Here is a 12641-nt window from a genome sequence, read left to right as displayed (position 1 = left end):
AAAAAGGGGGTTGGTTTGGTTCCCAACCCCTACACATCAGTTTTGGATTTGAAGTGAGAAAAAAAAGTTTTGAAATTCCCCCCTTCCCCAATCTGAAAATTGCTGTTGAGTTTCTTTACTGATATTTTAGAAGATTACTAAATGTTTTGACATTTTAATTTTTTTATATTACAATTTATTTTGTTTTTCCATTTTCGGTCCTGCAGCCTCAATCAGTCTAGATAACAGAGCACAAGCCACTCTTTTTTCGTCTCTCAATGACCCTCAAACAAATTAATTGCTTTATGAAAAAAAGGCAGAGTTGGATTTTTCTTCTTTTAATTAGGACCTGTGTGTATTTTAACGCCACACCGGTTCACAGCACCATATTCAACCGAACAAGGTCTTCCATTTCTGAGCCATTCAGATGTTTATGATTTCTGCTATCATCCAACTTCGCTTCTTTTTTTTCTCTATCAATTCAAAAGGTTTTTTTAATCCACATTACCACCAGATTTTCATTCCAATCTTTGAGAGCCAACTTCAAACTCCTCATCTTACCCAAAAATAGTAGGATATACAATCCCATCTCTCCCCTTACTATATTTATAAGACTCGAACACTCCTTTTGGGAAAGCCACGCGTTAAAGAATTAGAACTGACGCAATCCCCAATCTACTGATTCATTTACTAACAATACCGTAACTTGATTAGAAACTAATTTATTAATTCCTTATTGATTAAAAACCTTGACATGAAGCAGCCATTGTACTACCAATAAAAATCGGTCCCGTATTATAGTTACACCTCCAGACCCCCTTTAGCTATCGAAAATCAAAATCAAAATAATCATCACTCCATACATTCCTAAAAACCTCGATGATAACCAATTCTAACTTTGATTAATTCATGAATAAAACACATATGCACTATAGCTATACAAATAACTCTACTAACACAGTAGTAAATCCCCTTATGTTCCAAGACAAAATTCTCATACTTTCCACCATGTTAGAATTGTGTGACTCAAATTCTTGTAAAAATAAAATATAAGTGGCAAGATAGGGTGATTTACAAGTGGCATCCGTATAGAAGCTTACGTTCTCTATTTGATATTGATTAGAATAAGATGTTTTAACCTTACTGTATTACTTTCATTGGACTTTGATTAGAATATGGTTTTACAAACCAATAAATAGACATAGTCGTTTATCCTCTTGTATGATTTGAGTTCGACATAGTAAATTATCTTTTCCTCTACTAATGGTTTTTTTCCCGAAAGGGTTTGCACTTAAAATTGTCTTCTTATTTTCTTTTCTATTCTTAGCCATTGTCGACGGTCTATTTTCTTACACACCACATAAAAAATAACATAGAAACATTGAAAGAAAACCATAAACCACTCAAAAACTAACTTGCTTGGGACAGACCGGTACCTACCCGTCCCTCTGGCACATGGTACTACAAACCTTCTAAACTCATTATTTCATTTACCTCTAACGCTAAAACCCAACTTTTTTCCAACTTCCCACGCATTCCTTGCATCCCTGAGAATCAATCTTTTCCTTTTATTGATATCTAAATCCGAAAGAGAAGCATTAACGTCAGCATGCTCTGTATCCAAAATTCCTTTTCCTTTTTGTCTCCTTAGCGCCCAATCTCTCTTCTTCTTCTCCATAATGGTGGGAATCCTATATTGAATATCAAATATCAAACAAATCTTACGGCCATGTTTCTTCCTATTAAGGTTTGATGTCGATTCACCCCCTGAAGCCCTTTCTTCTATCTCTTTCCATACTTCCCAATTAGTCGTTAAACTTCCGATAACCTATTCCATAAAATCACAAAATTATTTAACCTATTTATAACCTTTCTCCCGTCCATCATTTTATCATATCTCACAAGACAAAATCTTCTTCCACTCTTACTTTTTTTCACAAGAATGAATGCATTAATGACCTCTCCATGGTACCTAAACAACACCCATAGACCATTCCAATGCATGGTCACCAGAATGTTATGTACAAAAACTTTTATCAAATTCTTCTCCTTTTCTTTAATTCCGAGCAGCTTTATTAAGACCTAAGAGCGCACACCATGTCAACCCAATGCCAGAGAAAATATTAATCAGTGATACCACTGTTTCAGTTATCTTTCCCATAAAAAAAATAATAATAATTGTTAAATTAAATTTTATTTTATATACATATATAATTATATAGGTTATTATATTAAAAATATTGTATATTGTATATAATATTATACCATAAATGATACATATATAATTAAGGTTTATTTATATAAATATAATATTCTAAAAACTAAAATGGTCAATTCTAAACTAATTTTCAAAATTAATAATTTTAAAATTGAGAACCAAATTAATTAAATTACTTTAAAACCAAATTTCAATTTGGATTTAAATAAATATTTTAAAAATAGATAAATAGATTTAAAAATTTTAATGTTTAAATTTAAAAACTAAAGGATAATATAAAATAAATATCTTTCCAATGATAATAAAAGTAAACCTATATTTTTCTCCTATATATATCACATCATTGCTATGTTTTATTATTCAGAATTAAATATTCACAATGATTAATATGGGTTTAGAAATTATGTTTTTTGTTTCTCTTTCAATGGGTTTTATTGGTTCAATCTTTGAAACCCTTTGTTTATGATGTCGACTTTGCAGGAGCTATTGGAGATGGACAAACTGATGATATAGAGATTTATTTTCTTCTTAAGTGCTATAGTTGAGAAGTTTATGATATTTGATTGTTTATTTATGTAACTATTTTAGGCCTTCAAGAATGCATGGAATGTTGTCTATGTTAATCAAAAAATATTACTTTTCAGATAGTAATAATAATAATTATTTTCATCTTTTTTTTAATGATATTATTGACAAAACTTTTGGGCAGTTCATATTGATGGCATACTCATTGCCCCAAGTGGTCCATCTTCATGGAAATGCAATGATACAAATTGTAACAATTGGATAACCTTTCAACATTTTGATGGACTCATCATTCAAAGGACCGGAAGCCTCCATGGCCAAGACAAAAATGGTGGCAAATGAGTTGCATACAAAATAAAGTGGCAAGTCTATCACACAAATACTATAATTTTAGATATTTTGCAGCTTTTTAATGTATTCATAATATTTGCAACACAAAGACGTAGTTTTTTTAAACTTTTTCTTTTTCTGATTATATTTGTCAATTTTTCTATGTTGACAGCTTTGTTCATCTCAAAAAGCAGCGGTATACAAATTATGAGATTTTTTTCTTAACAAGCATTTAGTCTCAATTTTATTTATCTTTATTGTTTGTTTTGTTTAGAGTTTTGCCATTTTAGACTCCATGGATAGTCGAAAATGGCATATTTCAATTGAAAGATCTTCATCCGTTCATGCCCCTAAACTCAATATCAAAGCTCCAAAAGATTTACCTTTATTCCATAACCTTTATTCCAATCACTGTTCCTCATGTTAAAGGTTTACCTCTTGGTTCCGAAACAACAAATGATGTCCCTTTCCCTTTGCATCCTCTTATTATGACCGCTATGGACCTCACGAAACCTGATATTGAAGCTTACCTTCGTGAACTCAAACCCAATTTTGTTTTCTATGATTTCACTTGTTGGTTGCCAGCCTTAACTCGTAGGCTAGGTATCAAGTCCGTGGTTTATTGTATCATTAGCTCTGGCACTATTGGCTATCTTCTTAGTCCAGCAAGAAAGACTCTTGAAAAGGTATGATAGGGTCTGATCTTTTAGAGCCTCCAGAAGGTTTCCCTTCTTCAAGTATTAAGTTACGCACACATGAAGCTCAAGCATTAGCCGCTGTAACAACTATGGATTATGGAAGCGGTCTTTCATTTGTAGAACGTCAATTGATGTCTTTAAGTGATTGTGATATTATTGGTTTCAAGACATGTAGGGAAATTGAAGGGCCTTATGGTGAATATATTGGGAGCCAATTTGGAAAGCCAGTAATTTTCGCAGGTCCAGTAGTACCAAATCCACCTAAAATAGCACTAGAAAAACAATGGGAAAAGTTATTAAGCAAGTTTCAACCTAAGACTATGATTTTTTGTGCATTCGGAAGTGAGTGTGTTTTGAAAAAGGATCAATTTCAAGAATTGGTTTTAGGCCTTGAGTTAACAGGTTTGCCATTTCTAGTTGCCCTAAAACCACCAATGGGAGCTAAAACAATCGAGTCAGCCTTACCAGAAGGATTCCAAGAAAGATTAAAAGGAAGAGGGATACTTCATGGAGGTTGGGTACCACAACAACTAATCTTAAGGCATCGCTCTGTAGGGTATTTTGTCACTCATTGCGGCTTAGGCTCTTTAGCAGAGGCCATGGTGAGTGATTGTCAATTGGTGCTGCTACCCCATGTTGGAGATCAAATAATTAATGCAAGATTGATGGCCAAAGACCTAAAAATCGGAGTAGAGGTTGAGAAAGGTGATGAAGATGGAGTATTTACAAAACATGATGTTTGCAAAGCAGTAAGTGTTGAAAAGTCAAATTAAAAAAAAAAATGGGTGTTGAAAAGTCAAAATTGGGAGGTGCAAGTGGCACCGAAAGAAAAAAGTGATAGGCAAGTTGTTTAAAGTTGAATGGGATAATTGCAATTTTGGTCCCTAATTTTTTAGGCCATTTGCAAGTTAGTCCCTGAACCTCAACTATAAATAGGCCTAACCATTTCTCATTTCAACCATCCCAACCAATCTTTCTCTCTTAGTTTTCTCTCTTCTCCCATTTGAGAATTCTTAAGGAATTCTATTTGTTTGTAATATTTTGGAGATAGTAAAGTTATCATCCGGTGTTAGTGCCGAGGACATAGGTATAATTTACGAACCTCGTTAAAACTCTTGTGTTCTTTCTTGTCCTATTTTTCTTTCAATATTTGAGGTATAATAGTAGTATTTAATTGTGCTATTAAATTACTATAAAGGGATATTCGACTAAGGAAAGACTTGGTATTTAAGAGATCCTTGTGATCCACCTCTCTTCCACAGGAATTGAACTTTGTGTGATTTTTAGTACAATAATTTACACGCTTCCGACCCTATTGAAACAACAAGTGGTATCGAGCCGAAGGTTAATCGTAGTATGCTCTGTGGTTGCGCTTAAACCGATCTTCCACATCAAAAAGATTTCCTTAGGTATATTGAAAGATTATGGAGAAAGCGGTTGGTGTAGGAGCTTCAACATCGTCCATGTGGACAAGACCGACAATTGCAAATGCAAGATTGGCCGTGGAGATCTTTGATGGCACGGGCCATTTTGGTATGTGGCAAAGTGAGGTTCTAGATGCCCTTTTTCAGCAGGTCTAGACATTGCCATTGATGAAGAGAAACCAGATGATGTCAGGAGAAAGATTGGAAGGCGATCAATCGGTTGGCATGTGACACAATTCGATCATGCCTTTCTCGAGAGCGGTATGCTTTTCAAAGGAGACTTCGCAAATAAGTTGTGGGTGGCACTTGAAGAAAAATTTTGAAGAAAAACAGTCAAAATAAGCTCCACTTGAAGAAAAGACTGCTTCGCTTCACTTACGTCCCAAGTACCACAATGAATGATCACATCACCAAATTTAATCAGTTAGTCACCGATTTCTTTGAATATGGATGAGACATTCAAAGATGAAGATTTGGCTTTGATCTTGTTGGGGTCACTTCACGAGGAGTTTGAGTTCCTAGAAACTACTCTACTTCATGGCAGAGTGATATATCTCGAGCGAAGTGCATGCGGCCTTATACGATTATGAGCAGAGAAAGAAGGACAAATGAAAAAACTCAATCGAGATCTGAAGCTTTAGTAGTCCGAGGTCGTTCATACACTCGGAAGAAAACTCAAAAGGGAGATCAAAGTCAAAGTCCGGACTGGGAAAGATGAATGTGCCTTTTGTCATGAGAAAGGCCACTGGAAGAAAAATTGTCCAAAGTGAAGAATAAGGGAAAAGTGTTGTAGATGCTTGTGTTGCAAAGCATGATACCATGACTCGAATTATCACTTGGTTGCATCATCATCGTCGTTCCATTCGGATGAGTGGATATTGGATTCGGGTTGTACCTATCATATGTCCCCTAACCGGAGTGGTTCTCGATTTAGTAGAACTAAATAGAGGAGTTGTTTATATGGGCAATGACAATGCTCAGAAAGCTGTTGGGATAGGTTCAATCCAATTAAAGAATCAAGATGGATCAACCGAGTTCTAAGCGATGTTGATGCGTGCCGGTTTGAAGAAAATCTCATCTCATTGGGAGCCTTGGAATCCAATGGTTCGATTGTTACTATGAGAGATGGGGTTTTGAAAGTGACATCTGGCGACTTGTGATATTGAAGGGCATCGGAAAAATAACTTGTATTACTACCAAGGTAGTACAGTTATTGGAGCGATCATTGCAGCTTCCAGTAACAAAGAATTGGACTCAATGCGGTTGTGGCATATGAAGTTGGGACATGCCAATGAAAAATCCTTGCAAATTCGCAAAGCAAGGATTGTTGAAAGGTGCAAAGGCTTGCAAATTAAAATTTTACGAGCATTGTGTTCGGGAAAGCAAAAGAGAGTGAAATTGACGATCGCTATCCATAATACAAAAGGTATTTTGGAATATGTTCACTCGAGATGTGTGGGGCCTTCCAAAACACTTTCGTTGGGAGGAAAACACTACTTTGTTACTTTTGTTGATGACTTTTCCGAAGAGTTTGGGTGTATACCATGAAAACTAAAGATGAAGTGCTTGGAGTTTTTCTTAAATGGAAAACTATGATCGAAAACCGACCGGCAAGAAAATCAAGCGGCTTAGGACGGACAATGGAGGGAATATAGAAGTGATCCGTTCTTCGATGTGTGCCAAGAGTATGGTATTGTTCGACACTTCACGATTAGGGATACACCACAGCAGAATGGAGTGGCAGAGCGTATGAATCGAACATTCTTGGAGAAAGTTCGATGTATGTTGTCCAATCTTTGGGTTGGGCAAGCAATTTTGGTGAGGTCATGACATCTGTGGCCATCTTATTAATCGTTTGCCATCATCTGCATTAGAAAGAAAAACTCCTATGGAGGTATGGTCGGAAAACCGGCTCTGATTATGATTCCTTACATGTGTTTGGATCCACGCATATTACCATGTGAAGGAGTCAAAGTTAGATCCGAGGGCAAAGAAAGCTCTCTTTATGGGAATCACTTACGGAGTGAAGGGATTTCGTCTTTGGTGCTTAAGCACAAAGAAAATGATCTGTGAGAGATGTTACCTTTGATGAATCGCCACATTGAAAAGGTAGCAGATGAAGATATTCAGACAAGCGATACTCCACGGCGGTGGAGTGTACTCCAAAACAGTGGAGTTTGAGCGGATGGGGATTTGCCGATTAATAAGTCTAATTCTCCACCACAATGGAGGAATTAGAGGTTGAAGAGGTTCGACCCAAGAACCATTAAGTACACTGAACCGATTCGATTGCAAGGCCAAGGAGAGAAATTCGTAAACACGCTCGATTCTTGATATGGTGGCCTCGCGCCTTCCGTTGTTGATGATGATATTCCTATCACTTATCAAGAAGCAATGCAAAGCTTAGAAAGTGATAAATGGAAAAGCGCCATGGATGAAGAAATGCAATCTCTCTGAAGAACAATACTTGGGAGTTGGCGCAATTACCGAAAGGTAAAAGGGCAATCGGATGCAAGTGGGTATTCACAAAGAAAGATGGATCTCCTAGCAAGAAAGATGTTCGCTACAAGGCAAGGTTAGTAGCTAAAGGTTACGCCGAGAAGGAGGAATTGACTACAATGATGTTTTTCCCTGTTGTGAAGCATTCCTCCATTAGAATTTTGTTGGCCTTGGTAGCACAGTTGAATTTGGAGCTAGCTCAACTTGATGTTAAAACGGCTTTCTTGCATGGTGAGTTAGAAGAGAGATCTATATGACTCACCAAGGATACAAAGATGCTGGTGGTAGAAATTGGGTTTGTAAGTGAACAAATCGCTATATGGATTGAAGCAATCCCGAGGCGATGGTACAAGCGATTTGATAGCTTTATGAAAAGCGAATACACAAGAAGCAAATATGACAATTGTGTGTATTTGCAAAAGCTACATGACGGATCTTTCATTTATCTACTCTTGTATGTTGATGATATGTTAATCGCTCAAGAGCCAAAAGAGATAGATAAGTGAAGGCTCGGTTGAATCAAGAGTTCGAGATGAAAGATCTAGGTGAGGCCAAGAAGATTCTCGGCATGGAGATAAGTAGAGATAGACAGAGAGGCAAGCTTTGTTTGAATCAGAAGCAATATCTGAAAAAGGTATTACAATGTTTTGGTGTAAATGAAAACACAAAACATGTAAGTACCCCACTTGCTTCTCATTTGAAACTTAGTGCTCAATTATCTCCGAAAACTGAAGAAGAAAGAGAATATATGGCAAAAGTCCCATATGCTAATGCAGTTGGGAGTTTGATGTATGCGATGGTGTATACTGTGCCCGACATTTCACAAGTGTTGGAGTTGTGAGCGGTATATGCATGATCCTCGAAAAGGACATTGGCAAGTCAGAAATGGATTCTACGGTATCTTGAAAACCGTAGATGTTGGTTTAATTTTGAACAGGATGAAGCACTTGGTCGGGTTTGTAGTCGGATATGTTGATTCCGACTTTGCTGGTGATTTAGATAAACGTCGTTCAACTACGGGTATCTGTTTACTCTTGCGAAAGCCCAGTGAGTTGGAAGTCTACCTTACGATCTCATGAGTGTGTCTACTACTGAGGCGAATATATGGCGATTCTGAAGGTCATTAAGGAGGCTATTTGGCTTAATGGATTGTTGAAAGACTTGGGAGTTGTTCAAAGTCACATTAGTCTATATTGTGACAATCGAGCGCTATTCATTTAGCGAAAAATCAAGTCTATCATTCAAGAACCAAGCATATCGACGTAAGATATCACTTTGTGGGAAGTCTTTGAAAAGGAAAAATTCTACTTGAAGATTCCGGCGCAGATAATCCCGAGATATGATGACTAAGGTGGTAACAACAATCAAGTTTAATCATTGTTTGAACTTGATTAACATCCTGAAAATTTGAGCACCTTCAGTGTATGGCGCCGAGAGCGCATTTGGAGGCACTACAAAAGATAGCTTTATCGAATTTGGGGAGTTGAAGGAAGTATGTGAAGATGTGATTATCCTAATCAAATCTTCAAGGTGGAGATTGTTGAAAAGTCAAATTAAAAAAAAAAATGGGTGTTGAAAAGTCAAAATTGGGAGGTGCAAGTGGCACCAAAGAAAAAAGTGATAGGCAAGTTGTTTAAAGTTGAATGGGATAATTGCAATTTTGGTCCCTAATTTTTTAGGCCATTTGCAAGTTAGTCCCTGAACCTCAACTATAAATAGGCCTAACCATTTCTCATTTCAACCATCCCAACCAATCTTTCTCTCTTAGTTTTCTCTCTTCTCCCATTTGAGAATTCTTAAGGAATTCTATTTGTTTGTAATATTTTGGAGATAGTAAAGTTATCATCGGTGTTAGTGCCGAGGATGTAGGTATAATTTACGAACCTCGTTAAAACTCTTGTGTTCTTTCTTGTCCTATTTTTCTTTCAATATTTGAGGGTATAATAGTAGTATTTAATTGTGCTATTAAATTACTATAAAAGGGATATTCTGACTAAGGAAAGACTTGGTATTTAAGAGATCCTTGTGATCCACCTCTCTTCCACGAATTGAACTTTGTGTGATTTTTAGTACAATAATTTACACGCTTCCGACCCTATTGAAACAACAGTAAGAACTGTAATGGATCATGATAATGAGTTGGGGAACGAGGTAAGGACCAACCATGCGAAATGAAAGGAGTTCCTTTTAAAACCAGGACTTGAAAACTCTTACATGGATGATTTTGTTAAGCAACTACACGCATTGGTGTGATGATTTCTAATGTAAATTTGTTTCTAAATTGTAATATTATCTTTTTTTTTAAAAAAATTATTATTAATATAATTTGATTTCTAAAATCTTTTAATTAATATCACTAACTAACACCAAAATATAATAATTGATTATAAAATAATATTTATTATCACAGAAGTGAAAATTTGTGAAATTATTTCAGTCATCCACTCAACTTAATTTTCCATATCTTGGCCCGATTAGTCGTGGTGGTTAATTTGGTAAATGATGAATTGGTATTTTGTTGGCATTAGTTATATTTGTAACCTCTTTAACCCGGTTTAGATATTAGACCTGAATTCGAAAGATTGGCCATCAAAACGATTCAGTAAACTAATGCGTTTTATAAAACAGTCATTTTAATACATTTGTTTATTTTAAAAGAAAACTTAGTTTATTTTCATCAAAACTCACGAGTTAACAAAAATCGATTAAATAAAACATTTTCCTTGTACCGATCACTACTTTTAAAAACTTTGTTAATTTCCAGTTTATTTATTCCTCAAAATTTAATTGAATAACTAACAGCGAAAAAGTGATATTCAACTTTGTTTTAATTAAGTAAAATCAGAATTATTTTATACATAATTAATTCTAATTCCATGTTTCAATATCCTAAATTCAAATTAAATGTCATGCATGCTATATGAACCCTAAACTTAAGTCCCATGCCACAATTCAAGTAAAGCATTACGGTTCCAAAATAGCAAAAATTTCAAATAATAAATCTAAAATACTTTTTAATAAAAAGATCAAACTGCATCAAGCCCTCTATATGTTGAGTCCGCGTCCTAACCTTGTGGGTTGTTTGTAAAGATGGAAATAATGGGAGAGCTAGTTAGCTTAAGAAGCTCAGTATGCGTCCAATCACAAGAAAATCAGTGTGTAATAGTAAGCATAACATACAAGATAACAATTCTTAGCGTAAACACATTTGTATAGTAATCTATCATAATTCATTGTAGCATATTAATCAATTTCCCGTACATAATGAGCTTGTAGGAAAGCAATTTAGTTATGTCTTTATTTAGCTTTCATTTTTAACTCACAGATAATAAAATGAATAATTTTGACTATTTATATGATTGTGTGGGCCAAGAGAGGCCTAAAGGTAAACTAACATGTTCAGTGAGTGTGTAAGACACTATCTAGAGGCATGGAGGCAATAGACTGCCTGAAATGTTGCAACACTATCTAGAGGATGTCGCAACATAACAAAAGAATTATCAAATGAGCATACTGCCTTTGGTGTCACAACACAGCCCTGAAGACATGCCCAAGCTAGTAAATTGCCAGTCGTGTCGCGACACTGACATGGAAAGATCAATCAACATTGACATAGTATACAAAGTTTCAATTAGAAAATTAAATGGAAATAAATGTGTTTATAAGTCGGGTTCGGATAGGGTTGGGCTTATGCATAATATTAACACTTTTTATTCTTGCTTAAGCCCGACCTAAAATATAGGTTTAAAATTTTGCTCAATTCTACCTATATCTGTAAATAAATAATACATGTCTATTTTAGATCTGTCCATATTTAATTTTTAAAATTATAAATATATATATCTAATTTAATATCTAATAATTTTATATTTTTATTTATTAAAATTTTATATATAGTCGTCAAATTTTCTTAATGTTTATATTATAAGAATATTATACATGATTTATTGTAGATTTAATTTTTATGTATTATAAATAATATAATATACAAAATAACATAATGTAAAACATTAAAACTTAAAAAAATGAGTTAAGCCACATTTTGAATATTTAAACTCGAGCACAATTTATATTTTAAGCGTGTTTAATATTTTTGGCGAAACCTTACTAAATTTCAAATGGATGTTTGGGCAACTCGACTTACAAACATGTCTAATCCCTACTAACTACTTGAATTTTAGTTTTTTTTTTTTTCCGATGTGAGAGGAGACCTTCAACTGTAACATTGGCAGTTTATCCATGGCAATTAGAAAAACAATGGAAAGTAAGTAGAGGAGAGCAACTTTTGGTTTAAACTAATAAAACCGGCTCAACAGGTTTAGCCAATTTCGGTTTGGGCGATTTTTTTTAATTATAAGTTCGATTTTGTTGGTTATTTTGATCATTTATTGGTTTGGTCAGTTTTTGTGAATTGTGTTAAATTAAATTATTTTAATAAAAATTAAAATATGGCATAAATTCTTATACTTTTTAAAATTTTAAAATTTATTTTTTATTCTTTTATTTATTTCTTCCCTCTATTTTTTAGATTTTAAAACGATAAACTGACACGATGGAAAACACTCGAGTCCTTCCTTGCTTGCCTAGTGATGCCGTTGAAGTCCAGGTTGAGGCCATCAATAGGCCGAACACCATCCTCCAACACAAAGAAAAAACCACCGACCGCTTCCTTTAGCTTCACAACAAATATAAAGCAAAATGGTAATAGCATTAATATTTGCCCAAAACCGAGTAAATTCGAAGTCGCCTACCGCAAGCGCCGAGCGACTGAAGAAACAAGAAGTCAGCGATATGGTTGTCGGCTTGACACCACCAAGATGAGGCCAAAGCCGTCGCTAAACCACCACAAAACTCCCGGTTTGCCAACATAAGGAGAAAACCTCGCAACTGTCGAAGAAGGCTCCATCAACACCAACATCCGCCCCTGACGTCGCCGGTGGTGGGCATCTCGGGTTGACAAAAATTTAA

General features: G+C 35.1%; 1 pseudogene; it reads left to right on the top strand.

Moving 5' to 3' along the window:
* Positions 1-3396: 3396 nt before the first annotated feature.
* On the top strand, positions 3397-9926 carry LOC108451124 (UDP-glycosyltransferase 79B30-like; annotated as a pseudogene).
* Positions 9927-12641: the final 2715 nt, after the last annotated feature.

Source organism: Gossypium arboreum, chromosome 5, assembly GCF_025698485.1.
Source record: "Gossypium arboreum isolate Shixiya-1 chromosome 5, ASM2569848v2, whole genome shotgun sequence".
NCBI classification, from domain to species: Eukaryota; Viridiplantae; Streptophyta; class Magnoliopsida; order Malvales; family Malvaceae; genus Gossypium; species Gossypium arboreum.
The sequence above is the reverse complement of the archived record's forward strand: the minus strand, read 5'-3'. Positions and strand labels throughout refer to the sequence as shown.